At 40.2% G+C, this 6,828-nt stretch overlaps 1 long non-coding RNA gene across 1 annotated transcript; it reads left to right on the forward strand.

The window, feature by feature from the left end:
• The first annotated feature begins 1,234 nt into the window (after window positions 1-1,234).
• Window positions 1,235-1,716, forward strand: LOC106023760. The gene is made up of 3 exons (XR_001197881.3): window positions 1,235-1,275; window positions 1,378-1,455; window positions 1,553-1,716. It is a non-coding gene; the product is annotated as an uncharacterized LOC106023760 (long non-coding RNA).
• The last annotated feature ends 5,112 nt before the right edge of the window (window positions 1,717-6,828 follow it).

Consider the following 6,828-nt stretch of genomic DNA (forward strand, 5'->3'; position numbering starts at 1 on the left):
CATTTCTTGCGAGATGCCGCCGGAGGTCTGACTGCTTCATTTTCTCTGGCGGTCGCCTCGGCCTAATGGACCGCGTCCGTCTGGCGGCAAGCCGCTTTTAAATACAAGTTTACTCTCAAAATCGACCAGCCATGTTGGTTTGGACACACATTCGCATCAGTTCCTCGCTCAATCGCGAGTTACTACAGCCTGCAGTTTGCTAGCTAGCAAAGTCATCGACTACCATCCTTTAAGTAAGTACATGTTTCCTTTTTGTGTAACGCAATATTATGTTTACATTGTTTTTAGTTTATATATTTAAAATGTGTAGTCATCTTTGTTCTTGCCTAACTAGCTAAAGTAGCCTTGTTTACGCAGTGTTGCTAGTACATGTAGAATTTTAACGAGCTATAGGTAGCAAAAGCTTTACATCTAGCAACACTAAGTTAAACTTTTAGTGTTTTCTTACAAAAATAACGATGTATATATGTTGTTTAAATTATTTTGTTTGCCTGAACAAGTATGCTGCTAGTCCAGTAGCTAGAGTGGTTAGTAAGTGTTAGCTAGCACATGCTGTTTTGCCTTTGTTACAGTACACACGGTGGCTAGCAAGTTTTGTGCTGTGTTGCTACTGTACTGGATTTAAGGCGATTGTGATTTCTAATTCGCTGTACTTTTATGTTTGAGGAAAATTCTGTGTTCACTTGAATCACAACACTCAATGAATACATTTGATTTTTTAACCATTTCTCTGTTCCACATTTGGCTGATAATGTTTCCCCCCCACAGCATAGCTACTGTATATTCCTAACGTTAACAATCCGGTTTTGTTCACGTTTTCTTGCAGATACCTTGGCCAGAGCATAACCGGTTATCTTCACCCAAGAGACCTACTGTTGGTCAATCGTTTTGGCTTTAAAGGTAAATGCATTTTTAGTCACAATGTCTAGTTACTGGGCCAAAAGGAAAATCTGATTGAAAAGAGTTGAAAGGGACAAACAGGACATTCACTTGACGTTTTTTGTCTTGGAAACTATTGCTTCTATTTAAGATTAGGAATCCTTTTATGCATATTCTGTTTTTCATTAGGGCACTTGACTTTCTGGATAAAATGTGTCGAGGTGTGTTGTACATTCCATTAGCTTTGCACAGTTCAATTATTGGTTCATTACTGAATATGCAATCTCTGCAGTGAACTTAAAGCTGTTATGTTTGTTCCCCCAGCTCGTCAAGTACTAAGCTTTACGCCCCCAGCAGCAAATTTACCCTGGCAGCATATGGGTGAAAACGCTGAAGGTATGTAATACGTTGCGCTAAACTAAGTTTTACATTTAAATCCAATTCATTAAATGTATGCAATTACTTGAAACATATTTTTACGTCAATGATTATCAATAGGAGAAAGTAATCGCTTTGTTATTGGCCCTTGGACGCCCCTGGTATCTCGTGTACAACACAAAGTATTCAGCTATGAAGGTATATTCTAGGCCTATGTCTTATTGTCCAGTGTTTTAACAGTATTGAAAATATTGCCTTTAGTAGTTGTTTTTTTATTTTCTATGTTGATTTCCAGAGACTCCAGAATGAAAACCAAGCCCTGAGGGAGGAGAACCAATTAAGCCCTGAGGGAATGCAATGCACAAACAGGTGAGAATGTGCACTCATTCTTACATTTAACGTTTTTGTGTGTAATGTAGGTTCAGAATTACCATATGCCTTTCATTTTGTAGCTTCGGATGACAGCGGCTCACTTCAAGAGCTGGTGAAGCAAGTAGGGACAATGTTGAAGACGTTTGCTCTCATTGGGCAATCGGGTACAACTTGCAAACAACACCTGTGGTTGTTAGTTTAATACCTGTACATGTAGTAGACCTAGATATAAATGTCATAGTTTAGTATTTGAGGGACCAGGACTGACTACTTTATTCTTTTATTCTGGGAACCCCCGTAGGTGCGTTACCTGAAAGGAGCATCTGACCGTGAAGGCAGAAAAAGGCGCCGCACAGCTGAGAGGGACTCACAGCCGACCCCTTAAACCTAGGCTGACTACTGACACCCCAGCATCACTGAACTGGAACACTTTCTTTATCCTGCAGTCAGTAACATCAAGAAGCCAGAAGTGCCAGACTACACTCAACATATCTTCCCTGTTCACTGTGGATTTTTATTTTTTTTGTATTTTAACTTTAGTATTGGCTTATTTCATTCCGTCAGTGCTTAACGATTCTATTATAGTTTGTAAATCCTATTTCATACCTGTTACTTGATATTGCACATTAACTAGTACCAAAATACTACTTTCATTCCGTCAGTGTGCTTAACTGTTATTCTATTAATAATAGCTTGGAAATACTATTTCATACCTCTGATACTTGATATTGCACATTACCTGGTACCAAATATTCTACTTACTATGTTTTTAACATCAGCATTTTTCTTTCCGTCGCAGTGCTTAACTGGTATTCTATTGTTAAATATAGCTTGTAAATCCTTGTGCCACAGGTCAGCATTGCAGTTATAATGGTCTGTTCTACTACTGTTTTTACCTCTGTATTTTTGTCACGTTTTGTTTATCACAGATACAAGAGACACAGATCTTATTGCAGCACAGTGTAAATCTTGTGCTCCAGGTCAGCAATGCCATTATAATGGTCTATTCTACTCTAGAGCTTTACTCTAAATTATTACCGCTTTTCCTATTGTTAGAAATGGCTTGAAAATGTGATGTTATACCTTGATTTATTTGGTATCCTGCACATTCATTGGTACCAAATATCCTCATTACTTGTGTTTACTGGTAATTATTTTCATCCCAGAGCTGACCTCTTTATATTATTAACAATTATTGTGTTTGTGTAATAATTTGCTTGTATGGCTGTTTATTATTATTTTTAACCAAAATGTAATTGGAAACCTGCATGTTCTGTAGTGTGTATTTATATGTATCTTTTTTTCTGCCTGTTATTTATTTCAGTGATCTGATCTTGTTTGAATGACAGTTACTGTACTTTGAAATGTGGAATTAAAACACCAAATGGAAATTTGTCTGGTTTGATCAATCATTATTCTCGAAAAACTGCATGCTATAAATATTATATATATATAAAAGCGGCAGATCGCTCGAAAATAGCGTTTGCCGCGGAAGGTCCGCCTTCTGTATAACGGCGGTGGAATGGCGGTTGGCCCACGGGCTGGCCGCAGAACAAAGGCGGTAGGAAGGCGGCTGCCGCTGGCAGTGAGCCGGCAAACGTGTTTGCGATTAAGACATTCTGACGCTTCTACTGTCTCTGGAGGACCGCCGCTGGTCCGCCGACTCATTGCTATCTAAAACAGTGCATAATGTAGCATCGAGGGTAACTGTTTTTCCTCTGAACGTGAGACAGACGTAAAAGGTTAAACGTTTAGCTTGTTTCACATGGGATTTGTCCACCAAGTGGAAGAAAGGTTAATTACAAGAGCATTACAAGTCGCCTGAACTAGCACATCTGATTCACCTAATCAAGGCACTGATAATAAGTTCACAAATTAAATCAGGTGTCCAGGTCAGTAAAAATGTATTACCATGGAATGGTTGTCAGTCCCAAGGAGGGCTTGCTTGGCTTGACTATTTACATTTTTTGACTATTTGACACCACCTAGTGTAGAGATCTTGCATAACAGGAAGCTGGGCCACAGTGCAGTTCAGATTACCCAGACAATGTTGTTCTCAGCATCCTCCAACCGAAGGCAGGACAGTTGAAATACGGCATTATGCAGTCCGTCAAAATGCTTCCAATGATGTAAAAATAGAACTTCTTGAGGATCTATGCAGAATATTTTCAGCCTGCTAAGTGGAAATAAGCTCTGACCTGCTCTCTTGGCAACTGTCTCAGTGTGTGTGGATCATGTTGGTGATGTTGACACCAAGGAACTTGAGCTCTCTACCTTTTCCAGTGTCTTGCTTTTTTTCTTGCCCCTTTTCTGGAATCCAGAATAAGCTCCTTTGTTGTACTGACATTGAGGGTAACAAATAATGCAAAGAAAACATATTTATATTCATTTATCAACAACAAAATACTGATGTTTGAACTTAAATCAATATTTGCTGGAATAACCCAGATTTTTTATCACAGATTTCATGCGTCTTGGCATGCTCTCCACCAGTATGTCACATTGCTGTTGGGTGACTTTATGCCACTCCTGGCACAAACATTCAAGTAGCTTGGCTTTGTTTTTGCTTTTTTCTTGCCCCTTTTCTGTAATCCAGAATAAGCTTCTTTGTTATACTGACGTTGAGGGTAACATTGTTTTCCACACCACACTGGCAGGTCACTGGCATCATACCTATGTACTGTCTTGTCACCAGGGGTCTGGGGGCATGTTCCCCCAGTGGAGTTTTCCCTCCCAATTACGTCAGCTAAATGCAAATAGAATGCCTAAAACTCTATACACTATCTGAGGAAAATTAGTATAGTTACTCAGTAAATATATCCATCCTTCCATCCATCCATCTTCTTCCGCTTATCCGGGGCCGGGTCGCGGGGGCAGCAGTCTAAGCAGGGATGCCCAGACTTCGCTCTCCCCAGACACTTCCTCTAGCTCTTCCGGGGGGACACCGAGGCATTCCCAGGCCAGCCGGGAGACATAGTCCCTCCAGCGTGTCCTAGGTCTTCCCCGGGGTCTCCTCCCGGTGGGACGGGACCGGAACACCTTCCCAGGAAGGCGTTCCGGAGGCATCCGAAAAAGATGCCCAAGCCACCTCAGCTGACCCCTCTCGATGTGGAGGAGCAGCGGCTCTACTCTGAGCTCCTCCCGGGTGACCGAGCTTCTCACCCTATCTCTAAGGGATCGCCCAGCCACCCTGCGGAGAAAGCTCATTTCGGCCGTCTGTATCCGGGATCTTGTCCTTTCGGTCATGACCCAAAGCTCATGACCATAGGTGAGAGTAGGAACGTAGATTGACTGGTAAATCGAGAGCTTCGCCTTGCGGCTCAGCTCTTTCTTCACCACGAGAGACCGATACATTGACTGCATTACTGCAGAATCTCCCGTTCCATCCTTCCCTCACTCACCTCACAAGACCCCTAGATACTTAAACTCCTCCACTTGAGGCAGGCACTCTCCACCAACCTGAAGTGGGCAAGCCACCCTTTTCCGACTGAGGACCATGGCCTCGGATTTGGAGGTACTGATTTTCATCCCCACCGCTTCACACTCGGCTGCAAACCGTCCCAGTGCATGCTGAAGGTCCTGGTTAGAAGGGGCCAACACGACAACATCATCTGTTCTCCAGCTGTAATGAATCCAAAACACCAAAAATGTTAAGGATGACTCATTTTCACCCCTGGCAACTGAAAAGAGGCAACCATTATCTGACTATTTTTAAATTAGCCTACATAGGTAAAATTGGAATTTGGTGTGTCTTATTAAATATGTGTCCTTTTTTTCAGAATTTCTGCATTAAAGATGATATTGTGTAATATGTTACAGTAAAATAATGATGCGTTGTCCAAAAAGCTTACATATAGAATTGCGGACAGTGATATTCATTTAATTAGCAATACTCTGCTGCTACTATTTATTCATTATTACTGTTCACCATAACAATTCCTTTAATTATGTAAATACTAATATGTTTATTACATTATTACAGGCGTATCTCAAATTTTGTATATTAAGGAAAAGGTCATTGTGCTGCACCACCAGAACAAGAATGACAGATTAAATACTTTTTTTAGTTTTGAGTTGATTAGAGATCTTGTCAGGTCGTATAAAAAATTATTTGTTCTAAAATTCTAATACATTTGTACTGGAGTTTTGATTTACATGAGCTGTAAGACCTTATCATCAAGATTAAAACAATAAAAGGCTTGAAATATTTAACATTTTATGTAATGAATGAAGAATATATTAAAGATTTACTTTTTTTAATTAAATTATGTGGGATCACTTTTCCAGTGATATTGATGCACCTGTACTTGGAATTGTTGTCATCAGGAGGAGGAAATAAACTCTCATGTCTTTCTGATCTTTATCACAATATTTCTAAATTAGTCTCTTCCTATCCCATTAATGTGCCAAGATTAGCTGTAAAACATGCGCTGATATAATTTAGCCTTTGATACAAGCTGTGTGTTTAGATTTTAAGAGTGCCCAACCCCCCTACCACCCGTGAACATGACAAATAATCCGCCCATCTCTATTAGCAACTAATTTCTCTTAATAACAACTAATGTTAATTCGCTAGCTAGCCAGCAATACAGTCACTTAACTCAAGTGTTACAACAGCGGATTCACAAAGATTTTTGACAAAACATTCGGGGCTTAAGCCCAATTAGCCACCCCCCGCTCCGAAGCTGCTTGTCTCAATCACTGATTAGGCCTTCTAGTTTTGTGTGGTAAGCAAACTAAATTATCATGTTGGAGACATGCATTCCCACACACTTGTGTGGACCAAGCGGCATGAATTTTGTATAATTTCATATATCAGTTTTCAGACAGCATTTTAGTGCAGAATGACTCACATTTGGTCAAATCATTATGATTGTCATTACGATATAAACGGATAGAAGTGTTAAGGTAGTGTTTGCCCATACCACATCATATAATGTCCTGTGAATTTCGTACTACACACTTCGCTCTCATGTAAGAGTGCCTTACATGTTTTCGTGAAGCTGACCGCACCCGAGGATGACTTCCGGAGTGGCGAGGGATTTCACTCCCAGGCACACTCGTGACTTAAACGGTGTAATTCATGGTCCAATTTTAATTAATAAAATGAGCATGCAAATTCAAATGAACACATTTCAATACTGTCGTTTTAGAATATATAAACATCAGTAATGATTAAACATGTAATTTAGGAGGTAT

This window comes from Esox lucius, chromosome 6, assembly GCF_011004845.1.
Source record: "Esox lucius isolate fEsoLuc1 chromosome 6, fEsoLuc1.pri, whole genome shotgun sequence".
Classification (NCBI taxonomy): Eukaryota; Metazoa; Chordata; class Actinopteri; order Esociformes; family Esocidae; genus Esox; species Esox lucius.